This window comes from Micropterus salmoides, unplaced genomic scaffold, assembly GCF_014851395.1.
Source record: "Micropterus salmoides isolate LMB-PRFRI ecotype aquatic unplaced genomic scaffold, ASM1485139v1 Ms_hic_scaffold_8, whole genome shotgun sequence".
NCBI classification, from domain to species: domain Eukaryota; kingdom Metazoa; phylum Chordata; class Actinopteri; order Centrarchiformes; family Centrarchidae; genus Micropterus; species Micropterus salmoides.
The window spans coordinates 38,593,310-38,618,321 of record NW_024044570.1 but is presented as its reverse complement, the minus strand read 5'-3'; positions in this window follow the sequence as shown (position 1 = coordinate 38,618,321).

Below are 25,012 nucleotides of genomic sequence, written 5' to 3'. Positions count from 1 at the left end.
TCTTGCTGAAAATAAAAACACTGCAAAAGTAACTTATTTAGATTCTTTTCAGCACTAATATCCACAGATAGCAACAACATGGTAACATAACTACTCAAATAGAGGCAAACGTAATCAAGTAACTAAAGATTTAATTAAACTTCATTAAATGCTTTGAGTCTTTGGAGACTACAGTCTTTGGTTATTTAAAGTTCGGCTTTCTGGGTTATGTCACAACTTGGGTGAGACAGGGAGTATCCCTTTGATGGGGTAATGAAACACAGACCCAGTTCAGCTGCCACAGTTACATGTGTGGGGGGGGGGCAGTTTTGATAGGCTGTTCAGGGAAATGCTAATCGCTGGTTCGTGTCCCTTTGTCAGTTTAACAGTCAGGCCCCGCGTTATCAGCTTGGGAATCAAAAAGGCGCCAGTTTTACAATCAACTGCCCAGGCATAGCACTTACAGAAAGCAACTTTCACCCCCCCTCCGTTGGGGTCTCCCCAGCAGTCCGTTGAAAGTTGATCTCCAACACCCCCTGCGCCTCTCTGGGAGAGGGAAAGAGGAATTTGGAGCAGCTCCAAATTTATTCAATATAAAATGCACAAATCCACACCGTTGTCCCACTACAATAGTTGTGTATATATATATATATATATATAACTATTGTAGTGGGACAACGGTGTGGATTTGTGCATTTTATATTGACATAGCTAAGAAGACCACAGAAAATGAAATAATTTATTTAACAAATATTTTATTTAATTGATTAATAAATATTAGTAGATATTATTATTTAAAGAGGTGGTATTATGCTCATTTTCAGGTTCAAAATCTTATTTAGAGGTTGTACCAGAACAGGTTTACATGGTTTATTTTTCTCATACTGCACATTGCTGCTGCTCCTCTTTTCACCCTATGTGTTGTACACTCCGCTCTTGAGCTACAGAGTGATGCATCTTACTTGTACAAAATCTTTGTTGGGAGTTGCACATGCGCAGTTCCCAGGTAAGGACTACTAGCCAATCAGAAGCAGAGAAGGGTGGGTTGTAAGAAAAAAGGTAGTGTGATCCAAATCAAAGCCACTTCAGACTGCGACCGTAACAGATGGAACAAGTTACTCACAAGTCCACAACCACACAACGTCATTGTTCCACATCTTACAATAAACCACTACAAAAATAAAGCAAACTTGCAGTTTGATTTGATTGTGAATTTCCATGGCCCAAACAGAGCCGGAGTTGCATCGTTTTGTCAACTGTTGCCGGTGTTCTGACGATCTATGCTGCCTTGCCGAAAAATGCTACCATGGCACAAATGGATAGACTCGACTCTACTCGGTCCTGCTCCGTTTTCCATTGCAGATAGTACCCAGAGATAGTACGTAGCTTGTCATCATAGCGATGCCACACACAACTGCTGCAACGTAATGTTCAATGCGACACACACAACAGCGATCCACACAGCTTTTTCTTATTTAAGTTAAAAACGTTCCTCAGAATGTAAAGATAGATAAGCGGTATGAAAACCTTCCAGCTGTGTTTTCCTCTACCGTTGCTGCAGCGGTCTGTGTGACGGCAGGAGCAGAGGGCTCTGTGAGCGGGCGGCTGGCTGGCCTCACACGCTCGTCCCGCGGATTGGCACAGGCATCCCCCGCCGCCACTTGTGGAGCTCCTCAACTCCGAAAATATTCAAGCACATTTTTGTTCTGCCATCACTTCTAGTAAAACTGTCAATATTCGAAATCTACACAGCTGATTTCTCACCTCAGAAGTGGATTTAGTGATGAAATTACATACAAAAACTGTAAAATATAAAACTTTCTGTTGCTGGCCTCTGTCTGGCGCACGCAATGATGATGCAGTGAATAGTGACGATTCTCTCTGACCAATCTGCAGTCTGAGGTGTTTTCACGTTACATTTTAGTATCCCTCAGCTCGCTTGGAACCTCGATGGAGGTGAGGTGATACAAAAAAAAGTACCTGGAAGCAGGTAACATTTCTACAACGGAAAACCAAACAAAGGTGAGTCGAGCCAAAGGGCCTCCTCTCAGACTAGCTTAGTTTGAGGGCGTGCCTGACCCCGCTAGCCGCTTGGCAAGCTATATGATGCGTTTTCATTGGGACGTCACAAGTAAAGGAAGTGAAGGGCTGGACTACAAACGAGCTGTTTTCAAGCGGTTCAGATCAGTGCTTTCTGTGGGAGATGGGAAATCCCTTTGGGCTGGACTTTGGGCTTTTTCACTTTGCAAACCTGTTACATGCACAAAAAAGATATATAACTCAATAAAGGAGAGGGGAAAATCCAAAACTCTTTAAGGATTATTTTTCAGCAAGTCTCTCTAGTAGAGAGAAAAGCCTGTACATCCTCTCTCTGCTCTCCTCTCCCTCTCTCTGCAACTTCATGTCTTCCTTGAGAAGCTGAAGCAGCACATCCTCTCTTTCTCTTTGTCTTTCTCGGCTGGCTTTCCTCCTCCTCTTCCTCCTCCTCCCACTGCAGTACTTGGCCCTGGTGTGTCCTCAGGCATAGAGGCAATTACGACAGGTGGGGTGTTGGAATGCCTCTGTCCCAACACAAACCACAAGTTGCAACAGTGGCCTTCCCACCTACACCCTCTCCTGACCCTGGACACTTGCAATCATAAGGCACAGGAAATCAATCATGGTAAATAAAACCAGCAGAAAAACAAATTTCAGCAACTGTGTTTATTAACGTGCATGGCTAAAATTAATAAACAACATACAAGGTAAATTTATGTATTTTATTAAAACAGGGTTGTAAGATGAAATGCAGTTTGTAGTTCCCTTTATGCTACATAGTGAACAAATTATACAAAAATTATTTAAATATATATATATATATATATATATATATATATATACAGAATATATAAATTTTAAATCAAGCATACATACTTTGTATTTTTTTTTTTTAAATTGTCCCACTTTTTTTGCTTGGAGCGAAGTCACCTCCCACAGGCCCATTTTCTCCAAAATTCCCCTAATCACAGAGAAACAAAAGAAATGGTAATTTTGTGAAGACTGAAAAAGGCGACAGGGCACAACAAAAGGGCCGCCCCATCTGCTAGTTGTATTATTACAAGTTTTGTATAGGAAGGGGGCTAATTTAACAGTAACTTTAAATACGAGATGATCAAATGCAGATATATCAAAAGGGTTAATTAATTACCTCCAAACCACGCTGGCAGAATAACCTAGTTACATTAACTGTGTACTATATCCCAAGGTTTTTGCAACCGCTACTAACGTTAACTGTCTGAAAACCAAGCAGGGTTCACAAGCTGTCTAACAATAAATCAGTCTAATGTTAGGTGGTATTTTTATGTACATAATATGTAAGTAATATAAGTATAAGCGACGTATATCGCCACAATCTCGGTAAGACGAAGGTCAGAATCTGAACCTCTTCGATTTTAAGTGACGTTAAAGGCTTTATTTTTTAAGTTGTGACTTGCCCAGCCAAGTTGCATTTAACGATAGCACATCAAGAACCTCAGGTAACGTTAGCTGGCCAGCTAATCAATCAACTCACGTTAACGTTTTCCACAATCCCATTCTTTAAAAGACATACTGCGTTTTTATGCCTCTTGTTGTTTTTTACATTTGTGTAGTTGGCTTTTGAAGTGAGTTGAAATCCAATACTTACATTTATAGGTAAAATCTGTGGGGCTCAACTCCACAGCCACAGCCGACGCCATTATTTACGCTGGGACAATCAACTGGTGCGCAATTAATACCTGGGGCTGTGAAGGATCCAGCCGTTGGATCCTCCAAACGGAGGAAAAGAAGGCTGCATTTCTTGGCCGCATTTGCAGGAGCCTTCGAAATGGGATAGCCTAGTCACATCGACTGTAAAGTATTCGGTCTTCAAATTTAGCCTTCAAAGGATGCGGTCCCTGAATGAAACACAGCAATAAAGTTAACCATAAAAGATGGCGGAGGTATGTCATGGAAATTGTTGGTGAGGGATTAAGCAAATAATTTAGTAACAACAAACTGTAGTTTTTGAAGAATATATTAATATAAAACAATAAACACACAATTACCAAAACACATAAACAGCTGGTCCAGAGACCTGCTGGCTAGGACAGCTTTGGGCGTCTGGCCCCGAGCAAAGGGATGCATAATCATTTACACAGGAGAAGACAGGAACAACAAGAGGGAGAAAACACCAAATGGAAAAATTAAGCCGGATTCTATGAGAATAGGTGCAGCCCTCTAAGGCTATTGCTATTGGGTTTACCCCTTCCACGCGCCTGCACGGCACTGAGAATTTTAGTCTACACCCACCCACAGCGTGGGCCTCTCCTACGTCCGCACCTTGTATATAACGGTGAGACCCAGCCATCGGCTCCCAAATGCCTTTTCTTCAGCACTGAGAACCAAGGTCCAGTGAGGCCTTCAACTTAGAGGGCGCCTATACTCATAGAATACGGGTTATAGTACGTAACCCCTGTTCTATTTTGTATAGGCTTCGCCCTCTAAGGCTATTGCTATTGGGTTAGAGGCGAAGCAGGATGAGTCAACGCCTCACTGGATCATATGGTACCACCAAGCACAACTCACCTGCCCAGAGCCATAATGAGCCACCCAGTCACCCGCCGACCCATGCGTAAGTCGGGAAACTGGGTGGGGGGGGGCGTAGCTGTACAGACGCAGGCGGGGTCACGACAGCAACCGCATCAGCTGCGCACAAGGCAGGGCCATGTAAGCAGTGGCCGCCCCCCCACACCGTCCCGTGGGAGAAGGCGCACCGCACACTCACAAGGAGAAACACTCAACCGAAACACTCAGTACTGAGTGAGTCAGAGGGAAAAGGGAGACACCCCGCAGGTAGAAACGGACGAAAGAGCATGGGGACAACCAGGAGGCCGCCGTGCAGATGTCGTCGACTGTCATCCCACCGTGCAACGCCACTGAGGAGGAGACGCCTCTCGTGTTGTTCGCTCTGATGCCATCCGGGGGAGATTCACCGGCAGACACGTAAGCCTGGGAAATGGCATTGCACAGCCAGTGAGACAGGCGCTGCGCAGACAGGTGAAGTCCCTTGGACCATTCCCAGTAGTGCACAAACAGACACTGCGAACAGTGCCAGGCGGCCGTGCGCATGAAATAACAGGACAGCCCTCGCACCGGGCAGAGGAGGTGGGACGTGGCGTCCTCCACCAACCCGTGGGGGGGAGGAAAAGAACCCGAGAGGGTGATGACCCGCGGCCGTCGCCCTGAAACTTGAGATACAATGGAGCCACAGAGAGGGCAGCCAGATCGCTGACCCTCTTGGCCGATGTCAGAGCCAGGAGTAAGGCGACCTTAGCTGAAAGGAATCTCCGGTCCGCCATCTCCAAAGGCTCAAACAGGGTTTGGGTTAAGGCGCGTAAACAGTGGCAAATCCCACTATGGGAATCCCACGTCACCGGCCTCTGCACCCCCCTAAGGAAACGCTTCAACAGGGGGTGGGAGAACACAGTCCTGTCCCCGAAGCCCTCATGACATGATGAAAAGGCAGCAGTGTAGGTTTTAACCATACTGAACGCCAGCCCCCTGTCCATGAGCAACTGGAGGAACGAAAGCACCGCCAGCAGCGGACAGGCGACAGGGTCCGACCCCTGGTCCAGACACCAGCGTTGGAAAGCCGACCACTTAGAGGAGTAAGAGGACTGAGTGGAGGTGGCCCTCGACCCCTGGATGGTGCGAACCACCTCCCGGGAGAGACCTAAGCCCTCGAGGCGTCGCCTCTCAGCGGCTAGACCCAGAGAGGCTGAGACCCTGATCGCACCCCCCGCCTGAGAGAGAGCGTCCCCCCACCAAGGATGAAAACTGCAGGCGATCCAGAAGGCGTGGGTTCAGCCGCACCTGCGGAAAAGCATACAACAGCCGGGGAGACCAAAGGTGGTGTGCGAAGGCGTCCACTTCCAGCGTGGGGACGTCCCGCGGGCTCAGTGAAAACCAAAGGGCCCACTGAGCATTCTCCTTGTTGGCAAACAGATCCACCTCTGCCCTGCCGAACCGGAGCCAGATCTGGTTGCCAGATTGGGATGGAGGTGCCACTCGTCTGGCCGAGGGCCCCCCCTCGACATGATGTCCACCCATCTGTACAGGGATGCATTCTGCTCTGAAGGAGAGGAGATGAGCGTGCACCCACGGCAGCAGCTACCTGGCCAGACCCAACATCTGCGCCGAGCGCACCCCGCCCTAGCAGTTTATGTAGACAGCTGCGGCCCTGTAGTCGGTGCAGACCAGCAAGTGCTGGTCCCGCAGCAGAGGGGAGAATGTCGGATCACCTTCCACACCATGACGGGCTCCATCCCGTTTATGTGGAGAGGCCTGCGGCCCTGCCACAGACCGCCCACCACCTGAGAAAGGCAGGTGAAAGGCCCCTGCCCATCAGGGAGGCGTCTGTGAAGACCAAGATATGGGACTTGACCATGCCCAGGGGAACCCCGACCGAAGAGAAAGGGGGAAGCTCGGAGACCTGTGAATGGGAAGAGTGGAACCATCCAACTCCCGCTTTTCCGTCAACAACCGGTGGAGGGCTGCGTCCAGAGAGCAGGTGGCCCGCCACACCTCGTGAACAAGGCAAGCTATCCACCTGGCGGCGCCACTCTTCGGAGGGGAGAAGGTCAGTGCGAACCGAAAGTGAGGGCTCGCCTGACGTCCTCCAGTCCAAGGCATGCCTCACAGCGGGGATGGAGATCACCCGGCACGATGTAGCCCGTGTGGCAGTCTTGCCCCCTTCTGGCCGGCTTGCTGGAAGACATCGTTCTACTTGTTTTCTGGCTGGAAAGTCTTTTGTTCTTTAGACAATTTTCAGGAACAGCTTATAAACAAACGCAGAGGTTGACTGTCTCCACAATACAACGTTAACTAACATGAGTTAACTGACTGACATAAGTTCACAACAGTGCAAAGTTAACATTACCTCAATGTGAGCCAGCTTACTTGTAATTAGCGTTAGTCTTTCTGTAAACGTAACTGCGCCTGACAACAGAGCCGGAATGTGTTGAACTTTTTTTACTCACCGGACCAAAGTGCATTCTCTGCCAACTGTCAGGCAAAGGCTTCAGTCACGTTACGTTACTTTGGAGCTAACGTCCGTTAACATTAGCATAAAAGTAACGTGCCAAACTGCCTCTACATCCTGAAGCAGTCCTCCCAGAGCACACACGGTTGTAAAATAGAAGTTAAAGAGCACAAAAACATTTCTTTCACAGCGCTGCAAATAAATCTCCTTCTCTCGACTTTTGTTAAACAGGTTATTAACAGTTTTGCTCCGTTATTTACAAATTCGTCTTGCTTGCGTCGGGTAGCCATCTTGAATTTTCTGAACACGTAAAGACCCATTTGGCTGTAAATGACATCAGACGTCAGTGTGCTTCCCTACACTCAGAGGGTTTGATTTATAAATCAGTCATCACTCAAAAACAGTAAAACACACATAATTAAAACAACATAACTCGTTAAAAAGATTTGGTTGTTTAGTGTATGGGTGTACTTATGTGTTCGGGTTTACAGTGTATTAGAGATGTTCGGCTGATTCCGAGGCTTGTTTCCCTCCTGTGAAGCGCACAGTTTCAATACATTGGGCCTGAGCTTGTATCAAATGATCATCTCAGGTCAATTAAGCACATTAGTGGGATAAGAAGAGAGAATCATTGAGAAATATGGCAATAAAGATTAGAAAGATATGAGTATGAGAAAGTATGAGGACATTTCCTCTTGGTGACAAATATACCAAGTAGCCTATAGGTGCATCTACTGTAAAATAATTCAATATCGTGGAAAAGTTCATTTTCTTCCATAATTTAATCAAGGGTTGCAAAATATAATCGCATAAATATTTAAATAATTTTTTAATTTTAATCCTATTGAGTAGGGCTTACAGCTCATAGAATCAAAACCGTAGTATCCCAAAATTTATTAGAATTTCAGAATAAATTATTATACAAAAATGTCGACCTGAGAAGAGCTCTTATCAGCTAGTTAACTCAAAAAGTTTCTTAAGCCTTTAATCTGTCAGTCTGGTTCTGGTGCTCACAATTAACTTTTCAAATTTGTTTTGAGATGCTGCTGTACTGATGTAACAAAAGTAATAGTAGGCTAATTTAAGGAATATCATATGTCTGCATCTCATAAATCTCAACCATCAGGTTAGGGTAAACCCTAACCCTTTTTGACTTTTATTGCACACAAATTATTAGTATCAGCGAATTATGGTGGTGTTTTGGCCTCAATCTAGTTTTACACGCCACCAGATGCAACTGTTTGCTTAGCTTGAAGCCCGAAAGCGTCATAATGCTTCATCCACTCATCAGTACTCGCTAGCTAATGTTGATTTGATTGTGTTTGAGGGACTATTTTGTCACAGAAAACTAGTCCTTTTACGCTAATGAGGAGACGTTTTGTTTTTGGATTTTAATGTGCAAATGAAATGCTTTGTAATTATCCAGAAATCACATAGAAAAAAAGATTATTTGAAGATTCGATTATCATTTTATAATCGCATTGCAGCCCTCTGAAGCGTAATCAAATCAAGTCGTAAGGTGCTTAGAGATTCCCACCTCCAATGATGATCAGAAACTGTTACAACATATTTCTACTGTACCTTGGTTATGTAACTTAAAAATAGTAACAACACATAAGTTATGTCCCTTTTTAGTTGCCAGGCGTGAAAATGAGTGATCATCAACATTTATTGTGTTTTGGATTAACTACAGCTGGAGAACAATTAAAGAAAAAGATAGATTGTAGGCTCTACAGGACTATGACCAGGATTATTTTCCAAAGAAATATTCATCTTTTTTCCAGATAGTGTATAGATTTTTTAGGCAGTCTCAAACAGTAACACAATACAAACTTGATTTTTTGTGTTACCCTTTGTTATAGGGTTGTGTGGTGTGGGGACAGAGAGGACCCAAAAGCAGCACTCTGAGGGAAGGAGGTTTTATTGAGGGATAAAGGGGTAGAGGGACTGGAGTGGAGGTTAGAGGTGGATGTTGGGGAAACACAGGCACGGGGAACCAGGAAGACTGGGGGCCAGGGAGCCGGGGAACACTGGGGCCGAGGAAGCGAGGAGCGGTGGGGGAACAGGGAGGACGCCGTGGGGGTAGTCTGAGGAGGAGAGGGCCGGTGGATGAGCCCAGCCGACTGAACGGAGGACGAGGGTGAGTGTACCTGGGAGGGAAACAGACAGAGAGACAGGGTTAGAGGTGGCGGCGACAAAGCACAGGGAAAATGTGAAGAAACATGAAAAGCCTGAACACGGAGGTGGCACCGGTTATGGAGCAACAACGATCAAGCGAGGATGGTGTGGAGAACCGGGGTTGAACGAGGTGGCTGATGAGATGCAGGTGCAGGTAGTTGGCTGGGCTGAGGAGCAGAGGGAGAGAGAGAGAGAGCACACAGGGGAGAAAACACAGGGAGGCAGGCAGGGAACAGAAAACCAAGGAAAAAAGCAGAATAACTGATAAAAAGGAGAAAAAAACCAGGACACTCACCGTCAGCTGGGCTGCCACCACAACACCCTTGTTCTTATACGTGACTATGACCTTGTAAATATGTAACTGCAAATGTATTTTGTCCTTTATCTTTGCAAAAAATGTTTAAATCACATTTTGATTTTATATGTTGTTTATTTACATTTTCATCAAATGTGTCAAAAGTAAGCCAACCGTACTTGTTCAAAATGTTTTTTTATTGGCAATGTCAATCCATTTTATAAAACATTTCTTCAACAATATGCTAATCAAATGTGCGCACCTAAAACTGTAAAAAAAATTGTCAGAGGGAGATTGTTTATGAACTTGACGTGATTAACATAAAATAAGACACTATACTGATCCTGCACTGGGGATATTTGCATGTTGCAGCAGCTGCAGAGACAGTGGAAAATTAAACATAATATAGAAAGATATGAATTAAATGTAAAGAAAAATAAGGTAAAAACAAAAAAAGCTATTTAGAGAAAATACTAATTTCACATTGTACACAAAGTGTTACTTTCGTCCCGACAGGAACTCCTGACATTTCAACACAATTTATTTTTATACTGAAAAACTCTGACAGGGCAAACTTCAGGGTGTGTTAAAGCACTAAATAACCTGTAGATTAATCCTTACTGTGACACATGAAACGAGAGACAACTTGTAATTCGAAAAACAGTCCCGGTTCAGAAATATACTGTGCTCGAAAACAGCTTTCCGGAGAGAAACAAGGGTTGCATGCTGTAGGTGCTGTCACAGCTTGGACTGCAAATGCCTTGTTACTTTCGCCCCGGTTTACCTCTACTTAACAGTATAAGCTGTGTGTAGCAGACATGGTGGAGGCTTCATGGCCATGACCTCACCAACAACTGACCACTGAAAGAAATATGTTTTTACAAATATGAACGTGCCTTTGTTTCTCAACATACATATTCAAGACAATAATCTCGCACAGCACTGTCTATTGCATTACCACTCAAGTCAAAAATAGCATGAATAACATAAGCTATTAGGCAATAAAAGTTAACAATAACAGTTATGTCTAATGGTTTGCAAGCTAAATAGCTACCATCATATGTAATCTAGCGCTAGCTTATTAACGTTGTGACAAGTTATAATGAAGTGCAAATAAACGACTCGTTACGGCAGTTACCCTATGTGAAAATCTAAATTCAGGTTCAGTGATTTGCTTCATATTGTTCGTTTTGAGATGTATCATGCATTTTTAACCTTGTGTAGTATAATCTCAATAACAGATAAATTGTTATTTCAAGTTTTGTTGAATAGTTTCAGGTTAACTTACCTCAAGAGTAACGTTAAGCTGGTAAAGATACGTCCACCGGCTACCAACCACCAACGGCCGATAGCTACCTCCATGCTAGCAAAGCAGAGTACCATATTAGCTTGGTAGCCATAGGTGGTTTCATGGTTTCAGAAATCAGTAACATCAGCTCCTTCAAAACAGCTGTTCAGAAATCAAGTGGTGACATCACGGACAGTATGTCAGTTTTTTATACAGTCAATCATCACAATACACACTGTAATGTGGGCAGCATATCGACACAAATCAGCTGCCCAGACTTCATGCGTGGGCCAACACAAGTTGATTGACAGTTTGGGCTCATAAGGAAAAGGCAAAAGCATTTAACGCAAAAGCGTTTATTCTTTAATTTATTCTTTCTTTCTTCCACATTTATTTATTTATTATTTTATTCATTAATTCATTCTTGCATGTATTTAGACATTTATTTATTAATTCATTTTTCATTCATTCTTGCATATATTTCCACATTTATTTATTTATTCTTTTATTCATTCATTCATTCTTGCGTATATTTCAACATTTATTTATTCTTTTATTCATTTATTGATTGTTCTGGCACTTTTTGTGTTCCATAAAAAAGCAGTCATAACCAACATCCACGTCAGCTGGTGCAGATCCGGCTCTGGGCTTAATATAGATTTTTTAAATAAAAACATTATACTGAGCGTATTTCTCCAAAATTAGAAATTCTGGCCGTTTGTGTTGTAATGCGCAACTCGACTCATGTCGACTTATAACTTATGAACATAAATAAAATTAGTACACATATTTCATATATATTCACACCTTTTTCTCTTGCCTGTTGACATTAGGGAAAACAGCTTTACTTTATCAAATACCTTGCTCGTAGTACTCTTAATAAAACAGATTTTAGAACTCTGTAGAGATGTCACCCAATATTTTGTTTGTTTGTTCTCACGGTGATTCAGATTTTGCGGATTAGCAGAAGAAACAGGATTTCTAGACAGAGAAAACGAAGTGCTGCTCTTGCTACGCTAGCAAGATGTCGTCAAATTGTAAGTTAAAAGATGATGCTAGGTCTTTATATTTACAACAAATACACAATTTATGAATTCTGTTAACAGTAAACCCTCATAGTCCTGGGGAAACTTACACATTTCGCTTTGTTTTCACATCACATATAGTGAACTATTAAATTTAAGTGATGGTACTCTACTGTCAGTTGGGGTCATGATCTAGAGGTTCTTGTGTTCCTGTTTTGGCTGGCAAGTATCCCACGTTCCACAGTCAATGATATCGTCCACAGGCAACCAAAATAATCAATCTCAAAAACAAGCTCATCTGCTTTCCACCACCTCATGAGCTTGATACAACTGGTGCTAGCTTTGCACGTCTGGCTGGATCTGCAGCATTCGCCAGGGTTGTGGACAGCATCGATGGCTGTCACATCAGAGTAAAGGACCCAAGCACAGATGCTCAGTGCTATTATAACTGCAAATTGTTTCATTCTGTCCAGATTCAAGCACTGTGTGACCACCAGTGTCAGTTCCTGGACATATTTGTTGGCTACCCAGGGTCAGTCCACGATTCAAGAGTTTTGAAAAGCAGCCCTTTGTATGTGCATTCACCGTACCCACTTGAAGGCTATTGTATTCTGGGGGATGGTGGATACCCATGTATGTCAGCCCATCACGCCCATCACACCATACAGGAAGCCAGCGAGGAGTGCAGTTGCCGCAAGATTTAACAGGCACCATGCAAAAGCCCGTTCTGTGGTTGAATGGGCCTTTGGCATAATGAAGACCAGGTGGCAGTCCATATTTTTCAAGGCTCTAGAGGTGCACCCTGCTTTTGCAGTTGGATGGAGACATGCTCGAGACTGTGGAAGAAGCACTGGGGCCAGAAGACAGAGATGGTTAACTTCAGCAAGACCAGCAGTGTGGGGAGCAGCGTGGCGGCATTGCTGCTGCTCTTTCAGCTCCAATAGCCTCTCCTCCAGCTCTTTAGGACCATGACTACAATTAAGGATAGTCACAAAATTAATTTGGTTCAAGGTTTATTCCATGTAAATAGTTGCAAATAGTGTTCAGTTATTAAATGTATAGCCTGTTACTAATTTGTTATTAATATACAGTCTGTTACTAATCAGTTATTAATATACAGTCTGTTACTAATCAGTTATTAATATATAGTCTGGTACTAATCAATTGTTAAACATATAGCCTGTAATTATAAATTACTGTTAACCCATTGAAAAGTTGTTCTGTCAAAATTTGATTTATAGATCTTAATTCTCATAAAAAAATTTATGAAGCACAACAAACATTTCTTTTTTGTCTACTTTTTTTTTTTTTTTTTACATCTTCTCCACTATTTCTTTCCAGAAGAGTTAGCAGCCTCTCCTCCCTGGCCTCGTCTCGCCTGGCCCTCTCTTCTACCCTCTCCTCTGCTCTCTGAAGCAGCTCCAGGACAACATTATGCCGTTGATTTTTTGGCGGTGGCCCTGGCTCCTCTACTCCTGACACACTCCCTGGCTCTGCCTGACTCTCTGGCTCAGATCACTGAATCAGGGGATGCTGACGTGGACATGGAAGGGTTCTCTCCCCAGGCTGAGGCAATGAAGCATGGAGGCTGTATAGATGGCCTACCACTTATTGCCTCATCCATGCTGATTCAGTGCCACTCCCTGTTGGTGGACTCTTGAGCTCCTGCACACATTGCAATATAATATTGGTAGCCTACAACCAAGTACCAAGTAAGAACATTTACAAATCTTTCACTATCTGTCTATTATTAATGATGATGACAATTTAGTCAAATAATAAAAGGTATAATTTCATTTATAATATGAATACTCAAAATACTCCTTCACAAGAATTTGACACAACTCACTCCCATCCAGCTGCCAAGGCAAAACGCTTCCTTGAGAAGAGGTGGTCCTTCTCTCTCCTCTGGCGAATAAACCTGGCCACATCATTGTCAGTCCCTGAAGAGATCAAAATAAATTGACAATCCATTCTTGCTTTTATTTGTGTTAAACTTCAGTGAAATTTAGCCTGCTACGAATAAAAAACTTGCGGCACATGTTATTTTTAACTTAGCAGCATGACACATGGCAAGTTATCGTTAATAACGTTACTGTACAGTAGAGGGCTAACATTAGCTAATGTCCCTAGGTATTTACCCCATTGATTGCATATACTCTTTTAGCTCTTACTAGTATTTATTAGTGCTCTTACTAGTATGTATTGTCAGTTGTAGATCTCGTACTGTATTTGATGCTTTGTTGATGCTCGTATGTTGTTCCTCAAATGTAAGTCGCTTTGGATAAAAGCGCCTGCCAAATAAGAAAAAAATTTAGTAAATGTAATGTAAATGTTAGTGCCAGGAAACAATGAAATGTAATTTTAGCGCAATTAATCGCATTGTTATGCACAAAACTGGATAATTTATGAATTATAAAGTAGTGCAATGCGCACTTTTAATTTAAATGTACTGCTACGAACCCAAAAGTGCAATAACGTGGTTTGCAAACACCTTAAACAAATAAGGTGCTTGACCCCAGCAGTATTCCCCTTTACACAGAAGCAATAAAATATTTCTTGTAAATCTCAACTTAAACATTAATGTAATCAAATCAAATAGAAAACCAAAGATTTGCCACTGTCAGGGCATTACCTTTTATCTAGCTTGTTAAAACAAGTTACCATCAGAGTCATAGCTTACTCTCAATAGAGTGCCTGCCTTTTACTCGCCAAGTGCTTGTCTCTGGTTCACCTGAGGAGTGCAGAGCAACCCCGCAGGGCCTGTGATTTTAAGAACGTTCCTAAGACCGACATCTTCCCAAATACTAATGAGCATGCAGTGTGTAGCTATCCACTTCACTATGACATTTACTTTCAATTTCAATTTAAATTTTATTTATATAGCGCCAAATCACAACAACAGTTATCTCACAGCGCTTTTCATAAAAGAGCAGGTCTAGATCGTACTCTGTGATGATATTTACAGAAGCCCAACAGTTCCCACCAAGAGCAAGCACTAGGCGACAGAGGCAAGGAAAAACTTCCTTTTAAGAGGCAGAAACCTCGAGCAGAACCATGGCTCAGGGTGGGCGGCCATCTGCCTCGACCGGTTGGGGGTTACTTGTTGGCTTGTCTTGCTATTATTTATCTACTTCTCCAACACGCTGCATCCAATGTGGTCTGCTGAAGCCTCCCTCCACTGCTTGTTTGGGTGGTTGATTTGCAGGCTGATCAACATCCCACCACCTCCATGGTGTGACTGGATGTGTATTCAGAGCCAGTGAGTAAATGCAAATGCTCCGTACTTGTATAGCATATAACATTCACCCACAGTCATAGCGCCACCTGCTGCCAGTTACCTTTAACTAAGCAGCCCCCGCCGCACGTTTCTCTTACATGCACGAATTTTCTGTGGTGCATGTATCTTGACGCATCGTAAATGTAAATGCTCCGTACTTGTATAGCGCCTTTCTACTCTTTTTGACCACTCAAAGCACATCTGCATTCACCAGTCACACACATTCATACACTGAGCCTAACGGAAACTAACATTCACACTCATTCATACACTGGCGGAACAGCCGCCAGGGGCAATTTGGGGTTCAGTATCTTGCCCAAGGACACTTCGACACGCAACCATAGGGGAGCCAGGGATTGAACCGCCAACCTTCCGATTAACGGCCAACCCGCTCTACCTTCTGAGCCACAGCCGCCCCGAATTGGGCAACTTTCAAAATAATAATAATAATAAGATGGTAGCCTCTGGGTTAAGCTCATAGTGCTTTTTGTGTTTTTGTTTATAAACTCTGTTTTCTGCCATCCCTCTCTGGTAACATTTACCAAAGAAAAGCTCTTAAATATCGGTCTTTCAACTGCTTACACTATTCCACTGCTCTTTATTAAATCCGGTACTTTCCCAAAATTATTAGTTGGAGGAGCAGCAGCTCTACTTGGGATCCTCCGGAGACGCCAAAGGGGAAACATGCAGGCGCGTTGGTTAAACTGAGACAGTGGGGTTTTCGCACTGCGCTCCCTTCTATCCACCTGGGGAATGTCCGCTCTCTGGCCAACAAAATGGATGAACTGCTGCTCCTCAACACAACTAACTCAGACTTTTGCAGATCTGCCGCCCTCTGTTTTACCAGGTCCTAACTCATTGAGCACATCCCAGACAGCGCACTTTACCTACTGGGATTTAATCTCATCCGTGCAGACCGAGTAAAGGAGCTGACGGGAAAAACAAGGGGAGGCGGACACTGTCTCTACATAAATGAAGGTTGGTGCACAGATGCCACGCTCTCACCCCCCTGCACCTGCACTCATGATCTGTGAAGATGTGAGCCAGCTCTTCCAGAGGCAGAATATCAGGAAGGCTCCTAGCCCAAACGGTGTGTCTCCCTCACTTTACTGTGTCCCCTTTATGGTGCTACATAGCACTTTGCACTATGACTATAACTGAACATGTAGATGTATCCAAGGCAGGACTGTTATCAAGCACGTAAAGTACGGTGCAGATGAGCATGTCCACTGAAGTTGAAACAACTTCCTCTTTCATGGCAAATCACTGATTTTGGACACCACGCCACGGGCATGCTGTGTCGTGAAAACTCACAGTTTGTACAACTTTTATTCGTCAGTGGCTGTAGAGGAGACAGGGAAAATCTGACGTCAGCCGGCAGCCATACCAATGTAAACCCTGCTACTGCTTAAATACTGAAGCTAAGCAGGTGTGGGCTTGGCCAGTCGTCCATGGATGGGGATGGGAGACCTCCTTGGAAAACTGCTGCTTGGAGAGGTGTTGGTGGGCCAGTAAAAGGCAGGCTTCCCTCTGGTCCTGATTACAAGATCGCAGTGATGGGAACACTGTGCTGTAGAAGATGCCGTTCTTCGGACCCAGTTAGCAGAGGACTGTGAGGCAGATGCGCCTTCTAGCCGGCACATCCGCCGTACGCGCTCCCCTATCTTGGCCACGCGTGCGGACACCGGGCGGATTCGTTTTAAATGAGAAAGATCAAGTCATATCAGTTGTTAACAAACGTTTATTCGATGATTCAAGTTGACCAACTCAGTGGACTGAGTGTTAATGTAGCTCCAACAACTCCAACAGAATGAGGCTTTCTCTATTTTTTCTCTTTCTCTACTATTCTTTGTGGGGTTCATCAATAGTGATAACTGATCAGCATATATTTTATGAACTTGAAGAATTGTTAACATATTATTACACTTCGTAAAAGTAGGTTACCATTTCTTGAAATTCAGCAAAAACGTGGCGTTAACCACGTTCAAATAATGTGAACAGCAAAGTGTCTGAAAAGGACCTTAATAAGTGAAGGCATAATTCGGTATTTGCATCCACCTCTTTTCTCAGATTAAATGAGCGTTACCTCCCGCGAGGTGAATGCAATTCATGGCAGGCAGGCAGAATTCAGCACAACACCTGCGCTGCAAAACATCACTAGACCTTGTAGGAGCAAGTCCTGCTCACGCAGTCTACCAGAGGTAGATTGTGTCTGACATGACGCCGCTGTTTTTATTCCCCTATCTATGAAGTTGGCGAAAGTCAGCCAGTTATCTCAAACTACTAGTTATAGCGTGCTGACTTCGACAGCTGTTTTCCAAAGTCAACTCAGCTCTTCTATCTAGGCTCCTTTCATGCTTGCTAATAACTGTTTTAAAGATGGGTCTCCGACACTGACAGTGCTGTGTTGGACAGATTTGCGCAGCGTTGTTTCTGATGCCAACCATTCAATTCACAGAGGGGTCTGTTGTCCGTGTTTGAGAGAGCAAGGGGGAGAGAGAGAGAGCGACCAAGTGAGAGGATGTGCGGAGCGAACAATGAGAATTGAGGTTCGATTGTGGGAAGCATTTGACTCATACGGCAACTAACAAATGCAATAGATGATAAATCGGTTAAATTTGTCTAGGGGTATAAAGATTCCATATGCTGGACTAAAGAAAAATGGATTAGCAACTATTGGACGTCACTGATGACAGAATGTAGGGTTTTGGTCTTACTGCTTGTAGGCGGCCTGCTTTGGCCTCTTGCACGGGTCCCTCGCTACCTGCCCGATCCTGGCTTTTTGCTAGGGATTCTCAGGGGTTCTCCGTGTCTGAAGAAAAACCTCAAGGGTTGGCCGTCCTCCGTCTGGCAATTTGGCTGTTTTCAGGTTTCCTTCGTTGCGCTGGCGAGACCACGTGACTAGGTCTGACCTCGATGAAGTTGGCTCGACGAAATAGCTTAAAAAGGGAACTTGGTCGTTCCTGAATTAGACCAGTGTGACTTAATGGACTGATAACTTTAACAAAACAAAAGAAATAAAGAAAATAAAACAAGTAAAGTTGCTGGAACTGAGGTAAAAATCGATGTTGCGGCACTTCGCGTGTGTAGCTTCAAGTTAAGCTGGTGGGAATTCTTAGGGCGTTGCCTGGAGAGGCACGCCGGACGCGTGCCGAAGCGTCCAGAGAGCAGAGTAGAAGGCAAGAGGCGAAGAGAAGAGAAGAGACCGGCGACGTCGTGTGTCGCTCTTTTGTGGTCTGGGGCGTGGTTCCCCCAGGGGGCGTTTCTGGTTTCCCGAGGGACTGCCTTTCTAAACTTTTAATGTTTATAAAAGAAAAGAAAATCTATTTGCACGTATTATAATCAAGTATTTTCCACAATCAAACCTCACTGGTCAAACAGTTGTACCGTTCTAAGTTAAGCATTTGGTAACAGGAAAACAATTGACAAATTATTGGTCATGATAAATGAGTGTGGAATTGTGTGCAAAGTTTGGTGAATTTTCGAGTATGTTTAGGCCCCCAAAATTGAGCTTACTTTGCTAAAAACAGAAATTGAAGCTGCAAACAGCGTCGGGGCGTGAGGCTGCCTGCGGCTGTGAATTTGCTACGCATTTTGGACGCTGCATGAAGGTGTAATATGTCACTTCCTGTGTCCCCATTGTGGTGCTACATAGCCCTTGGCGCTATGACTAGAAACGAATATTGGCATATAGATGTGTTTGGAGTAGGACAGTTATCAAGCACGTAAAGTTTTGTGCAGATGTGAGCATGTACACTGAAGTTACAACAACTTCCTGTGTCATGGCGAAAAGTTGATATTTGACGCCACGCCACGGACACGCCCATTGACGAAAACTCACAGATAGCACAACTTTTCATTGTCAGTGCCTTTAGAAGGTACAGCAGAAATTTGAAGGCGGTCGGACTAAATCCCTAGGAGGAGTTTGTTAAAGTGTGTGTGTGTAAATCCTCCAAAAACTACCGTAAAATTCAAAAAGGCCCGACTTCCTGTTGGGTTTAGGGCATTGCTCCAAGAGCCTTTTTGGTAAGTCTGGACATGACACATACCACAGAAATTTCGTACAGGTAGGTTAAACTTTGTCCACAAGCTGCTCTGTAGGGGGCACTACAGAGCCATTTTGACACACGTATGTGCGAGACCCATAAAATACAAAAATTTTCGCCCCGCCTGACTTATGAGCAACGTTTCAATTCCAATAGGGACCTCGCATGCTTCATGCTCAGGCCCTAAAAAAACAAAAAACAACAGAGACAAACAGCCGAACAGCAGACATGACTAAATGTAGCACATGCTTCAATGTTCATGAAACACATTACGTATATTATTTTCATACTGTCGGCGGCTCAATCCCCGGCTCCCCCAGACTGCATGTCGAAGTGTCCTTGGGCAAGATATTGAGATAAGAATTGCCCCTGGCTGTTCCGCCAGTGTATGAATGTGTGTGAATGGTGAATGCAGATGTAGTGTAAAAGCACTTTGAGTGGTCAAAAAGACGGTGCTACACAAATAAGGAGTATTTACCAGGGACACATTTATGTTGAAAAGACATGAAAAAGTTAATTTTGCACAATATTGAACCTTTAAACTCAGCACAGCTTATAGTTAGTTAGTTTATCAGCTTAATGGGGAACAAAACATATTCAGGATTTGAAACAACATTATTATTAAAATTTAAATATCCCTTAAAAAAACTTCATAAGCTGATCCTCCCAAGCTGACTCTGTTGGTAGATCTGTGTGTATGTGTATGTGTGTAATAGTAAATTGCTGACTTCATTAGGGCATGTGTCCTCTCCTCACTCATTTAATTACTAGAGAAAGGTTAGTGCCACAATGCAATTTACCAAATGTGATTTCTTAGCAGCTATTAACTGTGTCTGTGTGTGGGTGTGGGTAGTCACTGAGGGGGGTAGGGGGTGGTAGGTGCTTGCTCTGTGTGGGTGTTTGTGTATATGTTTCTAGTTCACAGGATGCCATTTAGTTTTTTATGGTTCTAGTTTAAATTCTTTGTAGAACGCACACGCTGTATAAAATGTTAAAATTTGTAACTATAAACACTGCTTCACTGTTTCATTAACTAACAAGTATTAATTTTCAAGTAAGAATATCGGAAAATAATCATATCTATTTGTACAATTTACAGATTACTGTAGTAATTCTCTCATGCTGCACTGTGGCGACCAGCACTACAGCTTGTTATCGTTTTATTGCTTTTCTTCTTGTAGTAGCCTAGTTCATGTTTGTTGTTTTATAAATCGTTGACTACAATGCAACATGATGAGTGTAAGGGGGTTAGTTTTATTGTCAGGTGTTATTTTGTTTGCAATCGATGTTGCAAGTGAACCAGCTGGCAAAAGAATTCACATGGGCCAATATAATACAGCCGTGATTTCCTCTTACAATATAGCTCATACTCAAGCGACTGGAATCAGCCTGATGCAAACATTCCAGCAGATATTATAAGACAATCTTTTATTCAAGACGGGCACAAGAGGAAGAGAGGAAAGAAGGGAGGCCTGTGACAAAAAAGGGAGGAAAAGAAAAGTTCCGCTTCCAACTATTATCCTCCCAAATGTTGCGTTGTGATGAAAAGTGATGAAAAACAAGCTTCGACCAAACACTCGCTACTTGCATGGATACAGGGAAGCTTGTTTTCTTGCCTTTTCTGAAACCTGGCTTTCCATGGCGATACCGGATTCGGATGTTTGACCAGACACGGTTACACGATACACGGTTGGATCGATACAGCCATACCACAGGCAAGGAGTGGGTGTGTGTGTCATGATAAATGACAGGTCGTACAAGAAAACAGTGGTGAGGAAGAAGATATATGCACTTCTGATATTGAGCTATTATCAGTGTCCCTGCAGTCCTCTTATCCCACAAATATTTCTTACTATTATCTATATTCTTCCAAAAGCTAAAGCAGCGGATATTATTTTCAATATTACCCAAGAATTTGATGAAATTTCCTCAGATTCAGCCAAATTCATAATGGGTGATTTTAATAATTTTACCCTCAAATGCACATTTTCTAACTACTCTCAATATTAAATTAAATTAAATTTTATTTATATAGTGCCAATCACAACAATAGTTATCTCACAGCGCTTTTCATAAAAGAGCAGGTCTAGACCGTACTCTCTGATGATATTTACAGAAACCCAACAGTTCCCACCAAGAGCAAGCAGTGGGCGACAGAGGCAAGGAAAAACTTCCTTTTAAGAGGCAGAAACCTCGTGCGGAACCTTGGCTCAGGGTGGGCGGCCATCTGCCTCGACCGGTTGGGGGAGAGAGAGAGAGAGAGAGAGAGGGAGAGGGGAGGGAGGCAGCCTACACAATATCCACACAGAGGTACAGACAGTAAAGGTGATGTTGCTATAGCCGAATGAAAAATCGTACAGATATTTATAGTAGTGTTAATGATAATCGTAATGTAATGATTATAATAATAATAATAATAACAATAGGACTAGTAACAATAGTTGTAGCAGAGGGTGTCGAGCAAGAACATGGGGGCAGCAGGTGACTATAAGCTTTATCAAAGAGGAAAGTCTTAAGCCTACTCTTAAATGTGGAGATGGTGTCTGCCTCCTGAACCCAAACTGGAACCTGGTTCCACAGGAGAGGAGCTTGATACCTGAACGCTCTGGCTCCTAGTCTACTTTTGGAGACTCTAGGAGCCACAAGTAACCCTGCATTCTGGGAGCGCAGTGCTCTGGTGGGGTAGTAAGGTACTATGAGCTCTTTAAGATAAGATGTTACCTGACCATTAAGAGCTTTGTAGGTAAGAAGAATGATTTTAAATTTTATTTTGGATTTTACTAGAAGCCAATGCAGAGAAGCTAAAACAGGAGAAATATGATCTCTTTTCCTGGTTCCTGTCAGAACACGTGCTGCAACATTCTTAATCAGCTGAAGAGTCTTAATGGACTTTTTTGAGCAACCTGATAATAAAGAATTGCAGTAATCCAGGCTAGAAGTAACAAATGCATGGACTAATTTTTCTGCATCATTTTTAGACAGGGTGTTCCTGATTTTTACAATATTACGTAGGTGAAAAAAGGCGGTCCTTGAAATTTGCTTAATGTGAGAGTTAAAGAACATGTCCTGATCAAAGATAAGTCCAAGATTCCTCACAGTGGTGAGTTTAACATTAGAAAATTACAGGTCATCCAGGTTTTAACATCCTGAAGGCACATTTGAAGTTTAGCGGATAATATTGCCTAAAGGAAGCATATATAATGTGAACAGATCCTCCATGACTAACTTTGCCGTGTATGGAGGACTCATTTTTTGGGTTTCTACGATATTTCATTTGACTAAAATCCTGCAAGGTCTTTTTATACAGTGTATTTGCAATTTGGTTCTATCTGTACAATTCGTAATTACAATAGTTATTCTTGCAAACAAGATTTATTTTCTGTTGATCCAGAATGCTGCAGCACGTGTTCTGACAGGAACCAGGAAAAGAGATCACATTTCTCCTGTCTTAGCTTCTTTGCATTGGCTTCCAGTAAAATCCAGAATAGAATTTAAAATCATTCTTCTTACCTACAAAGCTCTTAATGGTCAGGCACCATCTTATCTTAAAGAGCTCATAGTACCGTACTACCCCACCAGAGCACTGCGCTCCCAGAATGCAGGGTTACTTGTGGTTCCTAGAGTCTCTAAAAGTAGACTAGGAGCCAGAGCGTTCAGCTATCAAGCTCCTCTCCTGTGGAACCAGGTTCCAGTTTGGGTTCAGGAGGCAGACACCATCTCCACATTTAAGAGTAGGCTTAAGACTTTCCTCTTTGATAAAGCTTATAGTTAGGGCTGGCTCAGGTAGTCCTGAACCATCCCTTAGTTATGCTGCTATGGGCCTAGACTGCCGGGGGATTTCCCATGATGCACTGAGGTCCTCTCTCCTCTACTTTCTCTCCCTCTGTATGCAACCTTATCCCATTATTGCATGTTACTAACACAACTTCTCCCCTTTCTGGTAGTCTTGTGCTTTCTCGTCTCTCTCCTCTCTCCTATCACTTCCTGCAGGTTTTCTGGCTCTGGAGCTGTGGAGTCTGGATCTGTGGCTGCGGGTCACCTGCTGCCCCCGTGTTCCTGCTCGACACCCTCTACTGCAACGACTATTGTTGCTAGTCTTATTGTTATTATTGTTATTATAATCATTAACATTACGATGGTTACCATTAACACTATTATAAATATCTGTACCATTTTTCATTTAGTCTATAGCAACATTACCTTCACTGTCTGTACCTCTGTGTGTATATTGTGTAGGCTGCCTCCCTCCCCTCTCTCTCTCCTTACATCTCTCTCTCTCTCTCTCTCTTTCACCCCAACCGGTCGAGGCAGATGGCCGCCCACCCTGAGCCATGGTTCTGCTCGAGGTTTCTGCCTCTTAAAAGGAAGTTTTTCCTTGCCTCTGTCACCTAGTGCTTGCTCTTGGTGGGAACTGTTGGGCTTCTGTAAATATCATCACAGAGTACGGTCTAGACCTGCTCTTTTATGAAAAGCGCTGTGAGATAACTGTTGTTGTGATTTGGCGCTATATAAATAAAATTGAATTGAAAAAATTGATAATCTAAATAATAATGATATTAATAATCTTTACTTGTAGAGCACTTTTCAAAAACAAGTTACAAAGTGCAAAGACAACAATACCCAAAAAAACAAGAAAAGCAAGAAAACACTGAAAAGACCAAAATAAACGTTTAAAATAAATATAAAATTGTTATTGTTATTATAATCATTAACATTACGATTGTTATCATTAACACTACTATACATATCTATACCATTTTTCATTTAGTCTATAGCAACATCACCTTTACTGTCTGTACCTCTGTGTGTGTATATTGTGTAGGCTGCCTCCCTCCCCTCTCTCTCCTTCCATCCCTCTCTTTTTCTCTCTGTTCCTCTCTTGTCCTCTCTCTCTCTCTCTCTCCTTCCTTCACCCCCAACCGGTCGAGGCAGATGGCCGCCCACCCTGAGCCATGATTCTGGTCGAGGTTTCTGCCTCTTAAAAGGAAGTTTTTCCTTGCCTCTGTCGCCTAGTGCTGCTCTTGGTGGGAACTGTTGGGCTTCTGTAAATAGCATCATAGAGTATGGTCTAGACCTGCTCTTTTATGAAAAGCGCTGTGAGATAACTGTTGTTGTGATTTGGCGCTATATAAATAAAATTGAATTGAATTGAAATTGATTTTACTTAAGTCGCACACACAGTGACTTGAGACTCGACTTGAGACTCGTCCTCAAAAGACTTCAGACTCGACTCGGACTCAAGGTGTGGGATTCGTGAACAATGTTTATTTTTTAGGAAACTTCTGATGAGCTTTCCGTTATTCCCTCCCTCCGTTACCTATAACCTGGGGGGTGTTGACTTACAGTAGTTTAAGCTGTCATTGATTGCACTGCACATTACATGGTTTTGCTCTGTAAGTTAAAAACAGGTTACAGGTTTATTGTTGATTATGCAACATTACAATTTTATTTAGTTAACGTTACACTGGGTTTAAGAGTCTGGGGAGTGTGTTAACTTCCACACTTTCCTTACAGCTATGCAGTTTTATAAGCAACCTGGATTGAACGCAGCAGGTCATACAACATTCGTAATAACCACGACAGACTTGAGACTTGACTTGGACTCTAGCTGAAAGACTGGAGAGCATCGCTTTCCTGAATGGAGGGCAGGTTGGCACCGATGATCTTTTATGCAGTCCTGACTATTCGTTGTAGTCTGCTCCTGTCCTTTTTGGTGGCAGAGCCAAACCAGACAATGCTGGATGTGCAGAGAACAGACTGGATGATGGCTGTGTAGAACTGGATCAGCAGCTCCTTAGGCAGGTTGAGCTTCCTGAGCTGGCGCAGGAGGTACATCCTCTGCTGGGCCTTCTTGATGATGGTGTTTGTGTTGGGCTCCCACT